Genomic DNA, 24,447 nt, shown 5'->3' on the forward strand with positions numbered 1-24,447 from the left:
GAATATGTTCCAATCCTTCGCCTCAAAGGGAGAGGAGGCATTAGCTCAGCAGTGGGAAATTTCTAGGCTGTTGTTGTTGTTGTTGTATTCAGATCGTATTTGATAATGTATGTGATAAAAGTTTGTGGAGTGGTATCCAGGCTCACGCAAACCCATTAACCAAGTAACATTTCGCATTAAAATATATGCAAACTGCCTTCTCAATACTAGCCTAACTGTTCAGCAGGTGTATAGGAAAACAATGCTGTCTTTTTCAGGTAAATAAGACCATATGATACATGTAATAACAGTTCTATAATTTTCAGAGGCGACAACAATATCGTGGAAAATATTGTTCTATATTTATCTATATATTAATGAATTATGCATGCATTTAAAAAACACTAAAATATATATACAGGTAAACCTATAATATGAATCATATCTTGACATGTCCTTTTTTATAATGATAACTTGAATCATTATTATGAAAGAGTTAAACCTCTTCGTTACGTAACGCGTTACGGCGCGTTTTCTTACGCATACGTCAGCGGTAGGTAGGTTACTGCTCTCTCTCTCTCTCTCTCTCTCTAACGTACAGCGCCAGACGTATTTTGCACAGACTTCTTTTTTAGTTTCTACTTACTAACCCACAAATATTTTTGTTTTGTAGTGTATTGTAGTAACAAGGTACAGTCCTGGTGAACTTTATTCCTTACGTTCGAACCAATATAACTTACATATATTTATGTAACAAATTACGAACGAATTTTGACCAAAATGCGATTATTTATACCAATTAATGATTTACAGTTCTATATTTAAACATATTTCGAACTAATTCTATTTATAAATTATATCGAAAGTAATAAATAAACAATGTCTAATAAATATTTTTCAAAGCCCAAATTTATGTTATTGTTACCAAAACTGTAGCTGGTTCAGTTTCAAATTTCGAATTAAATGTTTGGACGGACTATAAATTTGAACGTTGAATTTATAGCCGCTCTTAATATCTGGTACAAACAATAAAAGTAATTGAATGCAAAGTAAATAGATCACTGAATTTGAAAGGGTATTAATTTTTCAATTCCATTTTGTAAAACCGATTGTCTGCAGTGAATTTAATTATGAGTTACAACTGTGGCCAATTTAAATCGGATCTGTCAGATTAAGCCAGCGTTGGCTAGGCTTAAGCAAGAAGGCTGGGCTTAGATTGAAACTAACGTAAATTAACCGATAAATTTATATTAATTAAATATGCAATTCAATCTATAGGTGCCGATAAATTATGTATGAGTTGAACTATTCCCTTGGTGTAGTGGCAAGCTTATTAGTAGAGGTTTAAGTTCTAAATTCAAAACCGGTTATGTCATTGAAAGGCAACTGCAATTTTTCATTTCGAATCCTCCGAACATTATGTAAAGTTGGTGTTGCGTTTGAATTCATAGTCGTAGCTCATTTCTCCCTTTAGCTGTACTACCCTCATAAGGAAAAAAAGAACATCTGCCTTTATCTTACAGACACAAGTTGAGTTATTCGTGCGCAAATAAAACGCATTATCGAATTATTTTACTAAGTACTAGGGGACGATAAGTAATGGTAAGTATAACTAAGTTGAAATGACGTAAATATGAAAATGCGTTAATTTAACATTCAAGTGCCAGTAACCTCTGCTCTCCTAAGTATCTCTTGGTGCACACATGCACTTATATATTAGTACCAAATATTATTGGGTAAGCATTATGGTCATATAATTTTATTTTTTGTATTAATGAAATTTGTCCATGAAAAGACGGGGTGGTTAACTAGTCCGCATTAATGAGTAACTTCTAACTACTTGTTGTAATTTCTCGTCAATAAAACCTATATTCTATACCTAAAAATAAATTATTTGTTATGGACTACAGCACTTATTAAAGTTGCTTAGATTAATACTATATTTAGAAGAGTTTAGTGTTACGCAAAATATAAAAATAATTAAGCAAAATATTAACGATGTTATTATGTTCAAATATATATAAAACATTATTATATACGATACCTATTTAGTTCACCAATTTCTGTTACTGTTTGTTTTTCTTACCACCCGCAAAAATAATGTTTTTTGAACGAATTTCTGTTAAGCAGCTTTCAGTAAACAGACAACAAACAGCGGATTTTTTTACGTAAGAAGCAGTTTTCTCTATCTCTCTGTTATACAGTTTTATTTATATATATTTAAGTGATTTATATTATACTAGCTGTCGTCCGCAGTTTCGCACGCGTGTTAGAGATTGATAGTCGTGTGTTAGGCAAAAAAAGTAGACTGTCCTTTCTTGAAGTTTAAGTTTGCTGCATACCAAATTACATCAAATTCGATTCGTTTATTTAATAGTAAAAGAGCGACGGATAGACAGACAGAGAGACAGAGCTACTTTAACATTTATTATATTAGTATAGAAGTATAGATTGTGATTTAGTAAGAATATTTCACGTCTTTTAAATTTAATATGTGTTTGAATAGTTTTATTTTAAAATGCTGCACACAAATTGAATTTTAAAATATGACATTAAAATTTTATACGACTAAAGACGACCGTTATATAAATTCATATTCCAAAAGAATCTAACGAAAATTCGGAGTATCATTGCGCATTTTCGACAAGGTGTAAAAAATTCAATTTACAATAAAAATCCTGTTAATTAGTCTCGAAGGATCTTCGGCGGCGTTCTTTTTAATAAGATGCCTCGAACCGTGACTTTTTTATAGACTACGAGCGCAATGATAGAATTAAGCTTCGGTTTATTTTTTCAAATTATTAATACATATTTTTAGCAACCAGAAGGGAGTTAACACTCAAAAAAATATCCTAAACCAATATTAAAAACTTCAATATGATCATGAATAATCGCCAATATCACCATCATCATCATCAACACTCCCTGTCATCATCGTCCGAACCATACCACCGATGACAAGCAAATGTTACATTACTTCCGAATTTGTTTTGGTCACCTACTATAAATATATTGTAACTAGCTTTTGCCCGCGACTTCGTTCGCGTGGACTTCAGGTTCGTCCCGTCTAGTCTAGTAATCGCTTAAAATCGCTTCGTAAATAAGCCATTATTTCTCGTACAAAGTAAAGGATAAAAAATGGTTATTGTGGGTTATTCCTAAGAGATAAACATATACCATCACGGACTTTTTTGTAAACCTTTTTAAGTTGTACAATACTGTAGTACATTGTTTTGATTTATCTTGTAGGATTCAGTCAGCGTTTGCAATGTAAGCGCAAAAAATGTGTTTATTTACGACCTCACATTAGAAACCTCAAAAATTGTAGCCTATGTGTTATTCTGATGTATAAGCTATATTGTGGTAAAGTTTCATTCAAATCCATTCAGTAGTTTTTACGTGAAAGAGTAACAAACATCCATACATACAAACTTTCGCCTTTATAAATTAGTAGGATAATAGAGTAGTAAAATTTGTACAGATAACTGTAAAGGATAATCTCTTTTTTTATGGAATAGGTTGGCGGACGAGCATATGAGCCACCTGATGTTAAGTGGTCATCATCACCCATAGACAATGACGCCTGCGCCACCAACCTTGGGAACGAAGATGCTATGTCCCTTGTGCCTGTAGTTACACTGGCTCACTCACCCTTTAACCCGGAACACAGCAATACTGCCTGTTGTTGTTTCGCGGTAGAACATCTGATGAGTGGGTGGTACCTACCCAGGCGGGCTTGCACAAAGCCCTACCACCAAGACAAATAATGATCTCATTCGCTAGTGCGAACACATACATACATGTACATACATTAGTCATGAGTACTATATATTATATTACTTCATTTTCTGTATTAATATATAAAGACGTGTGACGATGGGATGAATCACCAGTTCTTTAAATAAACATATAGTTTTTTTAACGCATATGCGATGGGCTATTGTTAAGGATTCGCCAAAAGTAATATGCAGGATATACATATAACTATTGAAAGTGTGTGTGCATAAATCCTTGACACGGAAATCCGACTCGATTAGAAAGGAGTTCTTTCCGAGTCATGGCTATATACTATTATCAGCTTCCTAACGCTGAAGCATAATGTGATTTTGATGACTGAAAAATGGCTTTTCACTGGGCCAGTCTTGCGTTTAACCTGTAATCTTTACATTTTTAAGCTAGTCACTGCATTAAAAAACATGTAATTCACAAAGTTTTTGATGTTTTTTAATAATAAACAGCACAACTTTGATTTCGGTTTCTAATAGAAGTAAGGTAATTACTTAAGAACTATCTCTTGATAGCCAAGATGGCCCAGTAGTTAGAACGCGTGCATCTTAACCGATGATTGCGGGTTCAAACCCAGGCAAGCATCACTGAATATTCATGTTCTTAATTTGTGTTTATAATTCATCTCTTGCTCGGCGTTGAATGAAAAGAAACCTAATTTCATAGAAATTGCGCGGTGGAATATGTTCCAAACCTTCTCCTCAAAGGGAGAGGAGGCCTTAGCCCAGCTGTGGATAATTTACAACAAACAACAAAAACAACAACATATATAATAATTTGCAATAATTTAAGGTACTTTACCTGATTCCATTTGCAAATTATAAATTAATTATTTTATTTGATTAATATTACACTTTTATTAACTAAATAATTATTTTTACTTGATTAAAACGTGATATTGTTTATACCTCTTTCGAGCTGAAAGTTTGGCACGAGAAGGCTTCGCAGGCTCTAATTAAAACACTTTCATCAAGATTCAAAGCATTTCTTCAACATAATATTTAACATTTCTCTTATATTTTACATCATATGTATTAAAACTTTTAACATTTAACAATACTTAATTTCTAAATATTTTTTGGTAATTACTTTAAAATAAACATTAGATTATTAGATATATAGTATATTAAATTGATTTATTCAAATCAATGAAAACTTCAAATATGAATATACAAATATGAATTAAAAATAGTTACTACATAGATCTTGACTGCGTGGAATGGTGGCAAGAATGCTAGCAGCATTTCCCCGTTAAATCGCAATTCCGATCCTCTGGGCAAAATCAAACTAGCCCTCCTGTCACCAGTGGAGGCAATAAAATGAGGTTTTATACTTGGCCAAGTATTTCGACAGTAAATTGTTTAGATTATTGGTTGGACATTCTTATATCGGAGTAAATGGAACCCCTGCTTGGTATTCTTTTGCCAAGCAAGTCGACAAAGACACCATCCCCATGCTCCTGCTTCGTAAGATGATAATTTCGCAGAAAGGAACTCACCTCCCACTCTGCTGCCGAATATAGACCCAAAGAAACTTGTCCAAAAATACAAACATCATTGTATCAGTCGTTTAAAAAAAAACATCAAACAATTTATTCAAATTGATTACAATTGAAAAAATGCTTTTAAAGTGTTTAAAAGTTGACCTAAATTTTAAAAATAATACGCAAGTGAAAACGCTTCCATTTTAATTTAACTTAAAACTCTATTTAAAAAAATCTCTTTTATGTAAACTATTTGCATTTTGCTTACATTAAGACTAAGCGAATTTTAGACTATAGAGATATGAGGCGACTTTCAACGCGTTTTGAAAATAGAACACTACTAAACCGTGGAATTAAAAAATGACATCTGGTGGTTGACAATAATAGTAATGATAACAACCTCTTAATGTCCCAAGTTGTACTATCCTCTCCCTTTGACAAGAAGGCTTAATGCTTATTCCTCCATGAGGCTTCAAGGTGGCTTCGTGCATACAAGTGTCATTAAAATTAGACAATGTAAGCGCGATTTGTTCTTTTACTGAAAATACGATTAATTATAAACACAAATAAAGCACAATAATATTCAGTAGTGCTCACCTGGGTTTAAACCCACGGTCATCATTTTACATTCACGTAACTTAATCAGTGTGCTTTCGTAGCTAAACTGCACTACGATTAATGTCATTTTCAAATATCTTTCACCTTACGTTGGCCATATTTATTACACCCCATACGTCAGGTCCCAATAATCAATCATTATAATCTCGCTCCAAGCTTTTCCCCGTCCGCGTTACGTAACTATAACAGCGCTAATTCATAGCTTTACGCTATTTTTCTTATCCGTTCTCGCAAGATATGGTATATATTGTAACACTCGGTTAATTTAAACTGAGCACTTAAAGCGTCGAAATGAGTCGAGATGGCCCAACGGTTAGAACGCGCGCATTTTAATCGATGATTGCGAGTTCAAACCCAGGCAAGCACCGCTGATTCATGTGCTTAATTTGTCTTTATAATTTATCTCGTGCTCAGCGGTGAAGGAAAACATCGTGAGGAAACCTGCATGTGACAAATTTCATAGAAATTTTGTCAAATGTGTATTCCACCAACCCGCATTGGAATAGCGTGGTGGAATATGTTCCAAAACTTTTCCTCAAAGGGAGAGGAGGCCTTTAGCCCAGCAGTGGGAATTTACAGGCTGTTGTTGTGTTATTTTATATTATTATATACTTAAAGCGACCCGCCTCGGCTTCGCACGGATGCAATGCTGATACTAAATATACTACAGAATGTCTTACAATATTTACTATTTTATATAATTTGATACAAACCTCTATATGATAAAAAATTGTCATTGTGTTTCTCCCTAAGATAAACCTTTTTAAAGTTACAATACTGATACACTATTTTGATCAATCTCGTAGGGTTCAGGCAGCGTTTGCAATGTACGCGCAATGTGTTTGATTACGACGTCACTTTAAAAACCTTTAAAATAATCTGTGTTTCTATGACGATTTTCGCAAGGCGGCAGGCAGGAGCTGGATGTGAGTAGCCGGAGAAAGACCACAGTGGCGTGCACTTGGAGAGGCCTATGTCCAGCAGTGGACAAAAAAGGGGTGATGATGATTATGATGTGTTTCTAAGCATAGAATATATAGCAATATTGTACATGTATTATATATTGCAAAAACCGCACCAAATTTTTTGGATAATTTTTAATACCTAAGCTTACACAGAGACAGATAGCGATAAGAGCTACTTTGTTTTTGACTATTTAATGAGTATAATGGCCATCCTCCCATCATATGTTCTAACATTAAAGAGCCATACTTAGTACTGGTATGTTCCGATTTTTATAGCAAGTGAGCCAATGTAACTACAGGCACAAGGGACATCTTAGATCCCAAAATTCATAGCGCAAGGGCAATTTAAGGAATAGTTATAATTTATAACGGTGCCATTTATGATGGTAATCACTTACGAATTTAATACTACTGATATACAAAATACATCTTATACATATCGTAAAGCAGTTAAGGCATAATAATCAAATGTTCGTGCTATAATGTTAGCACTACTAATGTTTAAACGATGTTAAATGTATTGAGCTTCTAAGATACATTTACGCGCAGTAAGTTGAAGGATTACGTATTGAATTCAGCACTATAATATTATTATTATTTTTTTATTTACTATGGTTATGGTTAAACATTGAAAAAAGAGGTTTGATTACAAAGAAATAATAAGTTAAATGTGTATAAAATTATAATTTAACCTACATTATTCATGAACTACATATATATTCTATTTTATATATGCATATATACATATAACTATTTATACCTAATTATACCTATTCTTATGTATGTGCTATAATGAATATTTAGTTCTAAAACAGTGACTTAATTTAAGTTTAATTGATAGTAGTATAATAAGTTAATTAGATTAAGTCTTTAAATGTACACAAATATGAATTAAAAATGGTTACTCAAATCTTGACCTCGTGGAATAGTGGCAAGAATGCTGGAAAGAAAGATAGGTAAAGTTATGTACCATACCATAAATACCAAGACTGACAAAGCCTATTCCAATCACAAAAGCATAAAAGTTAAGTAAACAACATTTGACATCTGTCATGAATTTTTAAATATAATTATATAATGTTAATTGAAATAATAAGATTTAGTACGTTTTTAATTTTTAAATACTTTTTTAATTGAAATATCATTTATTAGTATGATTATTGATTCGGTTATCGACACCGTATAGTGGGACTCCCGCCAATTGCTCTCGTGGCGTGGTGCGGCGACTGATGGCACGAGAAAAACAAAAGGCGGTTGATTTTGAACGGGGAATTAGAAAAATAAACTAGAGGGAGGTTCAGTTATTATTACAGGGTTATCTTAAAAATTAAGGGTGATTGATTGTACAAGTTGGAATTATGCCGATGGAACCTATTATCTTAAATAAATGTATTTATATCTAATCGAGCTGAGTTTGGATTTATAAAACAACGAATTGATATCGGTCGAGAGAGTGAACGTAAAGTGGATATAAGTAGTTCATTAATTCATCTCATATATGTAGATAAAAAGTACGTATTCCATGCGATTTGCGAATAACTCAGCTATATTGTGTACTACTAAGAGTTTATATTTACGTATATTTATTTATAATATAACAATATTGCACTTAACCACTTAATTCCACTTTTTATTCCATTTCCAATATGCCCATTTTTTCCAAACCCTTAGTGAATATCATAGATTAATCGAGCTTTCGACCAATGAGATCACGCCAATTTCCTGATAAATGTTGATTATGTGGCTTTTTTCCTGTTATGATTGCAGAGTATAGTTAAGGCCGTAATGTTAGTAATTCTTATGTAAATAAAATTTGTATTACTCGGAAAATCGAATAGTGTTGTATTATAAATAAATATAATATATTAATCAAGAGCTGTTATAACTGCTCAGTATAGCGTAAATGACTATATAAGGGGTGTTTATCTTGTTTTCTTGGTTTGGACTAAGCTATATATAGTTTATCTGTAAAGTAACAGTAAAGTAGCCTGTAAATTCCCTACTGCTGGGAAAAGGTGTCCTCTTCCATTAGGGAGAGGGCTTGGAACATATTCCACCACGCTTTTCCAATGCGGGTTGGTGAAATGCACATTTGGCAGAATTCCGATGAAATTAGACACATGCAGGTTTCCTCGTGATGTTTTCCTTCACCACCAAGCACGAGATGAATTATAAACACAAATTATGCACATATATATGGTGGTGCTTGCTTGGGTTTGAACTCGCAATCGTCAGTTAAGATGCACGTATTCTAACCACTGGGCCATCTCAGCTCATCTGAGTTTATCTGTAATCGGATGAATGATAAACGAATGTATAGGTGATAAACGAGCAGGAGGCTCACTTGATGGAGAGTGATTATCACCGCCCATAGACATCTGTAACACCGGATAGCAGGTGCGTTGAAGCCTCTAAGAAATGATTACGCTCTTATCTTAAAGGTATCGTAATCGTATCGAATCGGAAAAACCGTTGACGATTGGTTCCACAGCTTGTGAGAGTTGTAATTATAACACATAGAAAATTATATACTAGACAACATAGACAATATAAATATTGAAGAAATAAATAATGAAAGAAAAAAGGAGATTTTATAATTCATAAACAATCACAATTTTTACTTATGAAGGTTAGAGCCGAGATGGCCTAGTGATTAGAACGCGTGCATTTCAGCCGATGATTGCGGGTTCAAACCCAGGCAAGCAGCACTGAATATTAAAGTATTAAATTTGTATTTATAATTCTCGTGCTCGGTGGTGAAGGAAAGCATCGTGAGGAATCCTGCTTGTGTCTATTGTCATATAAATTCAACCACGCGTGTGGAATACACAACCCGCGTTAGAACAGCGTGGTTGAATATGTTCCAAACATTTTCCTCAAAGAGAGAGGAGGCCTTATTACAGCAGTGGGTAATTTACAGGCTGCTGTTGTTGTTTTTGCTGTTGTACGAAGATTTGTTTAAAGCTCAAAATGACGGCAGGCACTTGAAGATAATGAAAAAAAAAGTTTTCAAAAAAAGAATACATGAAAAAACTTTAATAAGTTATAGCAAAGGTATAAAACATTTACACGGAAAAAAAATTGTAACTCAATCTTTGTTTACACGCACGCTTGATCGAACATCAAATGTATCACGAAGACTGTACCAGTTGGGACATAAATAATATCCATGTATGTTATCATTACGGGATACTACGACGTAAGCATAATACAGGAGCTGAATTGAAAAATATCGATTGATTTATAATGAACAATCACCTTGAATTAGTATAGAGTTAATTTTATGGCTTCTCTTAATAATTTCTAGTAATATAAGAAATTATTTTTGAGTAATTCATTGATCACATCCATCCTCTCAATAAAACTATAACTATTAGAGATTTATCTGTTTTAATACCGCATTAGTTCTGGGTTCGAGTTGATCTACGTAAATGAGTCACAAATATGTATATATGTTTATAAAATTTTTACTTTAATAGCAATTTATTTTAATTACTATTATCTTCATGAACATAAAACTAATAAACCGATATAATTTTATAGTTGAGTTAAATGAAATTAAATCAAAATGTTTAATTGCTCATCAGATCTTGGCCTATAACATTATGGACGATATACATTTCAAATTGGGCGTAAAAGACATATATATAAGGAATGATAATGAATAGAGGATAACGGAGAGTTAGATTAGAAAGTTGGTCGAACTCAGGCATATATTGCCTTGGTATACAAATAACTTTTGATAATAAAAATGTTCCGGTACGATATTTATTTTTCCTTCATATAAGCAATACAAGCTACGAAAGTATGCTTATAAAATACTTCAAACGTCGATGTAAGTCGTAAGTCAAGAAACCGAAAGATAAACAAAATTGAAATCTATTTACAGATAAAAATAAATACCTTAATCTGTTGCTCTTTCACGGTGAACCGGATTTGATGAAACTTCGCTCATACGAAATAGCGATCCGCATAGCGATCTTAATCGATCGGCGATATAAATCAAGATGGATAGCTAGAAGTCTCATCTGCAAAAATCATTAATCTTTTTTTTATGAGATTTCTAGAACTTAATGATAATTTTAATTATATGTGGCGATTTGTAACTTTTTTATCATTTAAATCGATAGATAACTGCTAACATGTTCATCTGATCGCAAGCAGAGAAATTAATGACAAAATAAGAACAGAATTACCACTTGCCATGCTGTGGCAGAATATCCTACTGTTGTGCAACCTCTCTTTATATTTATACAAAACGAAACCTTACTAAAAACATAGATTTTATCCTAAGCATCTACAGAATAAGCTACAGATTCCTTATTCGAAATCTGTGTTCCATATAGACTTAACACGTGATACAAATTTTTAATGCTATGTTTTATGGTATTTTGAATCTTATTCGAATGTAATAAGGTCGATAACTAACGAAGACGGTACAAGGTTCCAGTAAAATCCGCTTAGGAAATTCTCTATTTCCAAATTTAAAATGGTTTTGACGGGAATGGATCTTTCCTCTTGATTTCGACGAGCGAAACGTACTATCCGTTGATTTAAATTTCACTTACCATTTCTCATAATATACTATCTTAAGCAATAAATACTTTTTTATAACTAGATAAATCGATTTAAAAAAATGTCTATAATATAATTTTTTTAAACCTTTAGAATTGACTGTTTTGTACCTTTAATATATTTTTAAAATAAAAAATCGTACATATTAAAATATAACAGGAATAAATAGAAATAGGACATGTATGAAAATTATTAAAAGCACAATTATTTAAGTCTAGCAACACTTTTATTTTAATTTAATATTATTGTATCAGGGTCGAAGTTAGAGACGGATGGCGTTGCAGGTTTATTCTATATTCAAATAGTTTTTTCATAACAGCCTGTAAATAATTAACTGGTGTACTAAAAACTCCACACTCCCCCACTTCTCAATATTGCTCCAATGCAGGTGGATATATTTCACTTAGTTATAACGCAAGCCCTAAACAATTCGCATCCAGACGAAGTAGGTAACAACCACCTATTATATTTAACCGCCAAATATACAAATAGGTCTTAGGCCCTAAGACTTAGGGCCTAATGTGTGGCCGTAGTACTACGGAATGGAACTGGACATCTTAGTTCGCAAAGTTGGTGGCGCATTGGCGATGTAAGGCATGGTTAATATTTCTTACAAAGCCAATTGTCTATAGTTGGTTTTAACTACTTACATTAGGTAACCAACTGTCAACCTATAACACAAAAGAAAAACGTATTATGTACAGTAAATACATAAATATTTCTTTTATTTTAATGAATCATTTGTTGACACTCGTATTTTTATATTGTTTTTGTATGGAGACAATGTCAATAGAATATCGTAATTACCAATAATTAATAAGAACTATTAACTAATGATGTATATATTTTTAGCGTTCAGGTTTGTTTTGGTTATACCATAATATTTAATTGGTAGATCAGAAAATATATATATCACATATTATATTCATGAAGAATATGAAAGTTAACAAAATAAACGCTTAAAGCTTAGATTTGAGTCATTTACTGGTTGCTACGACATCCATACGTGCATACGTGATCCTGTAAGAACTCACTTCGTTTCCCATTCTTGCTTTAGTTCCTTTAATTATCGCTCGTATTGTTCGGTGAGATACGAGTTTCATCTTCCCGAATACCTCTCCACACATAAAATCTATTTTTCTACAATTCAAAATAAAAATCATTATACGGTATACATTACTACTTGGCAAAAATCAATAGAAAAACTGTGAAAGAAACTAATGAAAAATAAGTTAATGACCGTATATTTCTCCATCGAATTAGGTTCATTCGTGAAGTGAATCTTAATTTAAAAAAAAATCATTATGCTTTATTAAAAAAGTTCCTAAACGTTTATTTTATAATTGAATATTATTAATTGTTTTCTAAGATTATTTTCTACAATCGTGTACAGTACGTCACAACTTAGATACAGCAAAGTTCGTAAAACCGATCACATCCAAATTAAGTATGTTATGCCAAATCATCAATATTTACTTCTTATCTGAATCTTTACGCAAACGTAATAACCTGTAAGGTCATATTATGACCTAACATATTCGTCAATTTGACACGTCGATTTACATGCACTTACTTTCCCAGGTCAAACTGACGCGAGAATCTATAGCGACGAATAGCGTCGAAGGCGCGATAGGGAGCTATTTCTATTGGTTGTGTAAATCGGCAGCAATCGGTTTTACGAATTTTGCCGATGCTACATCTAATTTGTGTCGTATTATACGTAAGATTTTTTTATATCTTTTCATTTATTATAAACAGATATAAGTGTAAAAGTCGCTCTTGACTTGTACTGAGGCTGTATCAAGACGTGCAGTTGCCATGACAACACGCGACCAGACCAATATGACTGTAACACTTTCAAACGAAGTGAATCTGAAATACTTGTAAGCGAAGAAAATGAAAGGTCGGTTTAAAATTATTGTTGAAGTTTTCGTTCCATTTTGAAACGAAAACGATAGCCGCAATACCGTTTTCTAATAATTCATTTTAAGTATGACTTTCTTAATATCATGAAATATATTAGTGAGCCAGTATAAGTAGATAAATAAACGTCATAGGATCTTGGTTCTAATGGTTGATAGGTTGACAGTTAAAAGAATAGTTACTTACAGTGCAAATTTCTATATGGCTCATTTTAAACTCCAATGAGTTATTAAAGTAAGAGTAAAGTAACAGCACGTAATTTTCCCACTGCTGGGCTAAGGCCTCCTCTGCAATTAAGGAAAGGGTTTGGAACATAATCCACCACGGTGCTCTAATGCGGGTTGGTGGAATGCACATGTGGCAGAATTTCGATGAAATGAATTATAAACACAAACTAAGCACATATATAGTGGTGCTTACCTAGGTTTGAACCCGAAATCATCGGTTAAAATGCACGCGTTCTAACCCCTGGGCCATCTCAGCTCATCATGTGTTATTAAAACAGGTATAATTAGGTATTGAAATTTCTTTTGGCACTATAAGATGTGGATGTGGTCCTTAATATGTAGCCACGCCAAAAACTTTGGGAACAAAACAATATCATATAAGATTGCTTCGCTGTATGGAATGAGTATGAATATTATAAAGTACATTAACAAATTTACAAAAAGTTCCTTTTTATAATCTCCAAGTACATAAATTATATCTTTTTAATGATTAAAAAACCCGAGTTTTCCCGCAAAAATTGCAAACGATTCTAAATTACATCGCACGCCATAAAGAGCGCGAATTTCATTAAAAAATACTCCCAAATCATTGATAAAGTTTTCATGGGACATCCCTTGCAGGCACTTAAGTGACCGCTCATAATGAGTGTGTTATAAATTTATGCGAATTTTTCCAAGGTGATTTAATTAATTGTCAGTTGACGGTTCCTTTCATACGATATCAAAGTTTAACCCACAAATTATGCAATGGACGTGGAAATTAACGCAATTGACGTTTTGAGTTTTATGATACTCTGTGGTGTTCGTGTAATCAACGATATAGCGTCCACATTGTTTATTACCCTGTACAAAGTTTCGATGGAAAAAAATCTGAAATTATGAAAATGGGATGATCTTTATTAAATATATATAACAAACACCCGAAGTTCGTGTAAAAATTTCAATATTTCTTTTTTTTTAATTAATCAAATTTTCAATCCAAAGAGAGTTAAAGTAACAGCCTGTAGATGAGTTGAAGGTTTTCGGAGCTAATTCTGACACGTTTCAAAGGCGTACACGTGTAGCAAAATTTTATTGAAATAAGACACATGTAGGGTTTTGGTAATGATGATTTAAATGTTACAAACCGATAATAACATGTTTTTTTTTTTTAACTAGAAAAAGTAATGCTCTACGTGACCCGCAGTTTGGCTAAAGCTTCCTATCCCATAAAGGAGAAGATTTCAGATGGCATCTTGACTGGTGATTGCAGGTTCATTCCCAGACAAGTACCACTGAATTGCCATATTCTATCATGTGCTATCGCAATTTTTATTTATAACAAGCTCTAAATTAAAACTTTACCTACAGCATATAATTCGTCATCGCGTAAATCCTAATATAACATGATACACATACCGATAATTTCATTCCCAAATTTCATCATCATATATCATCTCTCATCATCTCATCATCATATTCTATCGTCTGTTCATTGAGTAATCGTATCATACGTGCCTTTACATTTTTATATAAATAGCCACTTATTTAACGCCTTGATATTTTCTTTTTAAAATAAAATATATAAAAAAAAATAACGCCGGCTTCAAAGTGATAATTAAAAAGTAATAAAATAATTTGATTTAAACACGTATTACACGTAGTACACCTTTCAGGCAACAAAAGAATTTTTAAAATCGGTTCACGCGTCTTCGAGAAATCGGGGAACATACATAAAAAAAATTTTTTTTTTGAATTTGAAAATTTTGCTCAATGTCATCAATTTTTATATTTTAATTTTAATCTGTGGTTTCTATTTTGGCCAACGTGTGTTTATATCTACGTTTTATTCTTCTTAGCTCCAAATGAACTTGTAATCGGTGGAAACTTAATTGGTTTATGTATTTATTTTTGTATGAATTATTTTCAATTGATTGACTGTAATACTGTTTGTTTCCCAATAAACAAATAAATAAATAAATAAATAAATAAACAACTGGTTTATCGTTTTGACCAAGGTTCGTGAGTGAGCCAATGTAACTACACGTAAGACGTAATATATTAGTTCTTAAGGCGTATTATTATGAAAATAAATAATGTTTAGGCCACCCGCTTACTTTGTAGAGATTCATCAAGTGTTGGGTGTAAAAAGCCTTGGGGTATAAATTTCATCAAATACGGTTCAGTCGTTTGGAAAGCATAACAAACAGACAACAATTATATTCGCATTTTAAATATTAGTATATATTATCTAAATTACTTCAAGGACATTGATAAAATGTTTTAACAAAATAAAGTTTTAAAGAACTCATTAGTACTGATAAAGCTCAATTAGCTAATTATTTATATAGAACTATAAAAAATTGTCAACACCCTTACAATAATTATTTTTCGGTATTTAAGTGTGGTAATTAAAAATAGCATCTCATATACAATTTTGTAGTGAAGACGGAAGGACGAAAGCGAAAGAAATATAAAAGTTATTTCATATAATAAAAGTGTTAAAATGTCATCAAGTCAATGTACTACTCCATGCCGTTGTCAATTGGTAAGTATTTATTTTTATACAGCAATTTGATTCAGTCCTGTATATAAAATATATTCTTTTTTGCACGTGACTATCGTAATACAATTTTTAAGCGAGCCGATATAGCCCAGTGGTTAGAACACCTGCTATATATGTGCTTAATTTGTGTTTATAATTCATGTCGTGCTCGGCAGTGAAGGAAAACATCGTAAGGAAACCTGAATGTGTCTAATTTGATCGAAATTCAGCCACATGTGCATTCCACCAACCCGCATTGGAACAGCGTGGTGGAATATGTTCCGAACCCTCTCTTTAATGGGAGAGGAGGCCCAGCAGTGGGAAATTTACCAGGCTCTTACTTACTTACTTATTTTTTTTTGCAGGTTCAAAGATGGCTGGATGTTCACGAAAAGTATTTTCCTATTCCAAAAGATGAACAGCATAGCTCTTCACCATCAAGCAACGTCAACAGTACATTAAAGTCCAATGAAGTAAATTATTACAGTAAACCTGTACCTTTTACGAGCAAAGTTTTAAAAGTACCATTCTTATTAAAAGCACCGCATATAATTTCACCAATGAAACCTATTTATAAGCAAAAGTAAAACCAGTTATATATATATAAATATATTGTTTGTGCCTGTGCTTACAATGACTCACTCCAATCGGAACACAACAATAGCGATTGTTGTTTTGCGTTAGAATATATGATGGGTGGATGTTACCAACCAAAATGATTTTGATGTCTTAAATAAATGATTTATATTTTATAATATATCTTAATAAAGATTTTGTTATTTGTACCTAATTCTATTATTGAATTTTTCTAAAACAATTTAATTTATTAACAGAAATTAATTTTTAATTTAATTAATGACTCCGAAGAGGTGGTAGCTTAAACTCAACAACGTAACAACTCAAAATGTGCAACTAGCGCACTCAAATAAAGAATATTTTGAATTTTGTTTTCTTTTTGATTTTGAATAATAACGATATCTTACGAGTAACTTACTAACCTACCTAAAAGCTACAAATATTTAATATGTTAATTACGTAGTTCAAGAGCAATTGCTAATTCAGTACCTTATTCCTTAAGTGTTATGGTTTATCCTTAGCTGAATTAATAGGTACTTAAGAATCAATAAGTGTCAAACAATTCTGTAAATACAAATTTAAATGTGAACGCGAAATGTTGATATTGAATATAACATTACGGCTCAAAATTGTGTATCATCGCAAACCGACTTAAGTCATTTCATAAGTGAGGTACGCACTAAGTATAATACTGGTGTATAATAATACTAAGTACAATAAAACACTGCTGTAGTTTGATTTAGTTTTTTTACTTCTGAACTATATTTTAGTGAGTTCATTAATTATACACACTATTAATGCTTAATAGGTCCACAAAGAATTGTGGACCTAATTTTTGGACATTCATTCAGTTGGGTCCATTATTCCCTCGATTTCTTTTTCACCTGTTTCCTTATTTTATATTCTTTTTGAGCGTCCTCCTTACTTTTAATGACGTTCAATGTTCAACTGGATACATAAATGATTTTATCGACACAACCTTCTCATAATAGATTCTTCAAATTTTGGCGCAAATAGTACTACGAAATGTAAAAACAATTTTCAAAACACTATTTTAAATTATAAATATTTTAAATTAGTCGATTCATGCAAGAAATATAATATTAATCAAAAATTTCAAAGGTATTATAAACAATGGAATTGCCATCCCTAAAAATAAAAAAAAAATTACCTCAAGGTCACTTGAGATTGCAAATCAAGAACAAAGGCAACTGACACAACCTTATAACAATATTAATACATGAATACAGCGATTATTATAGTAATATACGAGTATTAATGATTTATACAGGGATTATTGGAAACTATTGCATATAAATGGACCGATTTACCTGAACTAATCTACACAAATATATCTTTGAATATCTATAATTAACCAATGACAAACGACTCAATACTGAGCTGAATTATAATTAACAAGCCTTTGATACGTATTCATTTATTTAAAGATAACATCACGTGGCTATGGAATGGGTTCTATTTTTGAATTTTGCTTTGATTAAATTATATCTATATTAATTCGAGCAATTAATCATAGCTTGTTAAGGGTAACTGCTGATTAAGGATTTGATCTCATTTTTTAGAAGAAGGGGAGATGCTTACTCCATCTCTCCAATCCGTGTTGGTGGATGCAAGGTTTATCGCGATATTTTTATTTACACACAAATGAAGCCTATAAATTAAATGGCGACTAATTCGCCTGGGTTACTTGCTGTACTCAAAATTGCGCTACCGGGAATATTATACGGCTTTTGATTTTGTAGTCACTTTTGTTGCTTCACATTAACATTACACGAGTTCTGTCCGCCTTTTTCTTTTTTAAGCTGAGTATGAACTAGCCATTGGAATATATCAGAAGTGAATACATAGCCACTGCAGCTATATTTTAAAAGCTATTACTACAGCTCAAAATAAACACATTCTCAAATTGTTCCTAATAGTCCAGCCCTAAGCCTTACATTAGATGAAACATTTTATAAATGATAAATCTAAGGTTGTTCAAAACGGAAACCCACAAATAATTACACCGTCAGTTTACTAATGTAAATTTAATTATAAATGTTTGTTTTAATTATTTAATACGCACCAAAATGTTTAATTTACGCCAGCCTTTGTGTGTTACCTTTCGCATATTAATGACGTGAAATAATCCACAGCTGATCTGAACGGAACAATATCTTTGAACAATCACGTATTATTGACAAATGGTTCGATACTAAAGTGTATGCAAATTACCTTAAATGAGATATGAATTATTAAACTTGGAAAGGTAAATGATATTCGCTTTTGAAATTGTTAATATAACGGATAGAGTTTATTGTTTACATTTGAAATTGTGTTAGTATTATGTAAATATTGTAATATTGACTAGTGACATAATCATACGTCACGACCAATCAGCATTCAACGAGAGCCAATTTCAACCGCCATCTTTTTTTTTCTTTTTTATGTTATAGGCGGCAAACGAGCAGGGGGCTCTTCTGATCGAAAGTGTTTGCCACTGCCCATGGGCCATGGACATCTGGTACTGCGTGTTGCTGGCCTTTACGGATAGAATACGCTCTTATCTTGAAGGTTCCTATATCGGTTTGGAAAAATGGCCCGCGAAAGCTGGTTCCACGGAGTGATTATGCGAGGCAGAAAATGTCTTAAAAGTCCCCTTTAAAACACGGGTAATAGTTAGTACATGTAATAAAACATTTTTCAAAATGCGTTGCGTAGAGATTTATGTAGGTATATTGTAATTATATTGTGTAAAAATAAGCGAATTATTTAAATTCAAAATGGTGGGTTATGTTTTGTTTTTCTTTCACTCTTGTTAAACCTCTAGACTCCTGGAAGGGTCTTCCCTGGTCTTTCCTGGAAGGGACTCGACCTCATGGCTTGTGGAGTTGTTAGGTGTCCTTCTCTGTATCCCTGACTTCCTGTTTGCGAATGTTACATAATGATCGAGTTAACTAATTCAGAAGTAAAGGCGTAACAAACACGTTTCTCGTTTATTTGAATAATTCACTGATCTGTAAAACTATATTTATCTGCAGGATGTTATTATAGGATCGAATATGACCCAAAAATTATGACTGACTTTGTGAAATCAGGACATATCGGTCGATTTAAATTTCATCCTGTATTTCTTTTGTGTATTTTTATACTTAATCAAAATTATATAGTATTATAAATGTGAAAGTAACTCTGTCTGTCTGTCGCTCTTTCACTACCAAACCAATGAACTGAAATTAATGAAATTTGGTATGAAGCAAACTTGAACTCCAAGAAATGACAAACAAAACCCTAAAACACCAACGAAGTCGCGCGCGACTGCGAGTCTTCAATGAATGCTATTAAGTTATTTTTCTTATAAATCCGTTCCAAATCTAAGGGGCTCTTGATAATTTATTCCAAACCCTTCAATACGATTAGATAGCGTTCATTGTAACGACAAGCTTTTCCCTCCCAAGCAAATAGCCCAAGGGTTATCTGGAATGATTGATAATAGTCCTAAGAGTTAGGGCAATGCTGTAATAGACCGAAATTAAACGGACTCTGAGCAAAAATGTCGTATTACATCCCTATGGCTTGTATCACGTGGGTAATTATCATTGTCATTCCTATTCACCAGTTTTGGTCATGGAGAACAATCTTATCGGAGACAGACCAGACAATAACGCAGGACATTCCTGCGTAACATTATATAGTTCGAAGCGTCCCATTTTATATTTAAAAATGGAATACCAGACCAAAAATCGGCTAAAATTATTTTTAGACTCAAATTTTAATCACAACTTTTTTCTTACTTATAGTCGGCTTTATTTTTTATTTTAGATTTTACTGTACAATAAGTTTTGAAAAAAATTACCGTAGACAATAGTGCCCTTGTGAACACACTCATTTTTTTTAAATAGTATGTACCTGTATTCATAACTGTATTATAATTGACATAAGTTAAACGTCTAACTCAAATTCGTTACTTAGTTTTCTTTTTTAAATTCATCAAAGAAAAACAAATGAGCCTCATATCAATCAGAGTAAAGCATTAACATTGACATTGGCAATATACAACAAAATAAAGTAATTAAACTATTTCCTACATCAGTCAAGTAATATACCGCCAACTGGAATAGATATGATGTCTCGCTCGCACACATTTCACCTCGAACAATATTATTTGAAATAAGAAAGTTAATACAATAGGTACGCACCTCAACGAGCACGTTCAAAGCTACGACCAATCAGATCGCTTGTAACATCGAACGTCGTTGCCCTCCGGGCGAACAAGTTCAAGGAAGCACCACTGACGCGCACGTTACATACTCTCAATGTGATAGCAGACAGAGTGGATTTGTTTTGTCGCACCCTGAGTGAACTCACAATAATTGCTGCTTGGAGTATATCATACACAATTTAGTATTTTATTATAACATGGATATAGATATTTTAAATTTGTTTTTTTTTTTTAAGTGTTGTAATATCGAATTGGGACACAATCCTGTAATGATATTTGTACAGAGTAGCATAATAAAAAAATAACATAAGGTAGAGGTTATATTAATAAAACACAATAATTAATCAGCAGATATATTTTAAATTGCTTTGAATCACAATTTTGTAGTGTTTATTGAATATAATAATTACAAAGGAAGATTATTTTCGTCTTCAAAGTACACAGTAACTACTCTCGTACTTGTCCAACCTTCATGTAAATCACAATTCGATAATTTAAATAAAATACTGTTTATTTTTGTAATGAAGTGGTCAGGTAATTTAGTGAATATGTGAAAAAATATTAATAAAATTTATTTTCAAGTTAAACATCGATTTATCTCTTTCAGTCATTATTAACTTGACATTTGATAGAAGGAGACACAGGGTTGTTGATAACCCCTAAATAATATTTGTTTTATATATGCACTCATGAAGGCACACGCCTCTGCGTTAAATTATCAGTATGCATTAGTATGAGTGACGTACTTACAAGATGTATTAGTGTGCGTGAGGTGTATGTAACAATAATGTATGTAACAATAAATACTGCAAAAATAAGACAAATTAGATTAGATTTGTTACTACACGTCGATCAATTAACGAAGATAAGCATTGAAGTCTGAACTCATTTTTTAGGATAAAATAATTTTTTTTTTATTCTATTAAATTTACTTTAAACTTTACTATTAATTTTATTATTTTCCATGAACAAAATATTAAATAATTCTTTCAATGAAACACTATTTTGCAATAGTTTTACGTATCTGTGAGAACTATTTTTATAAAAAAATAAATAGTAGTAATTTATATGACCATGGATCTCAAAGCGTTCATGTTGTGTACTGTTGTTTTTTTAAGGATTATTATACTGGCAATTTCCCTTCGGATACTTCAAATTCCCGAAACAAACTATAGAAGTGTGTCTTATTATTGTCATATATATTATTGCAGATGGTATTGTTTATTATTTATTTATGCTATAAAAATGACACTTGTTTAAATTTCGAATTAATTTTCAATAATTTACCTGATCACTCCATTACATACAGAAACAATTGTTTCACAATTTCATTTGTTAATTACTCAATTTTGTTATGAACATATTTATTTAAATTATATAAAGCGTCATTCCTTTATTAATAAAAATAACTTTCATTACAAATAAATATCGTATACAAAAAAAAGGTATCCATAATCAAATTTGATTATACAGTTTCTTATTTAACATAAAAATAAATAATCAGAATTAATCATATATATCATGTTTCTGAACAACACTATGGATTTTTTAAAACAATATTAATAATAGCAAATATATTTAAAATTAGTTATTACTTTTACATATCGGTTATTTAATTATTCCTCAATATAAGCAAGAGAAATAATTTTCAATACAAAACAACCAATCGGATGACTCAAAAACCGAGGCCATTCGATCCGCCAATCCGATTGGTCGATACAAATGACGCGTAGAATTTATATTTAAATTTAAATTTCGATAAAACTTTTTATCGCTCAATCGATATTTTCTAAAAATAAAAAATAAAACAAAACTAGCAAAGTAAAATCGATGTATCGGAAAAAATCGATTAAGCGATAACTCGTATAAATATTAAATAGGAAAGTAAAGTCGTCCCAGGACAATATACATACCTTACAAACGATTTATCTCGCATTATTTGGTGTTAGAACCTCAAATCTGGCAGTACATAACAACAGTTTACACTCTCTATCGTAAAGAGAAACTAATTTAATAACGATTACAATTGCATACAAATTAATTTCATCATATTATTTTAAATATTAAAAAAATAACCTCATAAAAATTTGCTATCAAATACGTATACTACAATATAAAAATTGTTTCAAGCAACATTTCTAGTTCCACTATAAAAATAGGGTCATAACATTAAATAATAATAACGAAGAATTAAAATCTCAACAACGATTAAAATTAACGAGAAATTCAATGAAAATAAATTATTAAAATTCATCTATTTCTTAAATAGCAGAAATTCGTGTAACACAAAAGAACTATTCAATATTAGCAAATAAAATCATCGCCTTAACTATTACTTATAATACAATAAAATGACCTTATTTATAAAACGTAATACAAAAAATCCTAATAACGAAACGATTACAAAAATATAAAATGTTGACAACCCTATTAAAACAATCGCTAGAAAAACAAACAAATAACTACAAATCTAGCGTTTTACGAAGAAAATTAAGAACATTTTGAAAAACTTTATCAATACATAATATCTAATTGATATGCAATATTATAAATAGGCAGGCTTTAATTAAAAATAACGTTAAAATCCTAGGTTGATATTTCACTGAATTAACAAATATAACGTTACAAATATACGTTACGACACGAACGAATTACCGTTAAAAACAACGTTTCTCTGTAACGTCCTTGTTTTTGACAGCCACAGATTACTAGTGTAAACAAACATTCTACGGCAAATATATATTAAATTACCACACACAAATATGTACAAAAAATATACTTTATTACAATCAAAACGTATTCTGACACACTATATATTATATTGCTTATATGTTGTCGGTGTGATTTTTTAATACGAAATATGACGAGACATTAACGTCAGTTGGAACGTGATTTTTTTTGTCGATAAACTATGTGGCCTGTTGCTAAAAGGGCTTATGTCAAAAACTTTTGGCAATCAGAATAGAAACCTATGCGTTTTCGTAATGTTGGTACTATGTACATAGCAGCAGGCCACATAAATATAAATAGTAATGTTGCTAGCACTAAATAATTATAATCGATATTATTGCCATAAAGATATAACACATCATTTTTTTAGGAAATATCAACCTATTATACAAGCAAGCGATCGCAAAACAATATTGTAACGCCTATAAAATAATTGCATAAATGATTATCATCTAAAAATATAATTATTAAACGCTTCAAATCAACTTTCTTGCAACTTTTATCACAATGTTAAAGTAACTCGCCTTTGGCGTAGCTTTGTAAACAATTATAATATCATAATATTAAAGGCTCATTTATCAGTGCTTACATAAAATATATAGAGAAGCGAAAACTATATAAGGCTGAATAAAAACCTCAACAGTAAAATAACAGCTCTTACACAAGTAAAATTAATAAAAAAAAAGTAAATGGCAAACTAAAAATAGTACGCTAATTTTCGAAATTAGAATAAAAAATAAATAACGAACTCTAATTGTCCAGCTTGCTCTGTCGAAACTGTTGAAATTTGTATTTGGAACAATCGAACATAATTGAAAAAAACGGTCATAAATTCGTTC

The sequence above is a fragment of the Vanessa cardui genome, chromosome 12 (genome assembly GCF_905220365.1).
Source record: "Vanessa cardui chromosome 12, ilVanCard2.1, whole genome shotgun sequence".
NCBI lineage: Eukaryota > Metazoa > Arthropoda > Insecta > Lepidoptera > Nymphalidae > Vanessa > Vanessa cardui.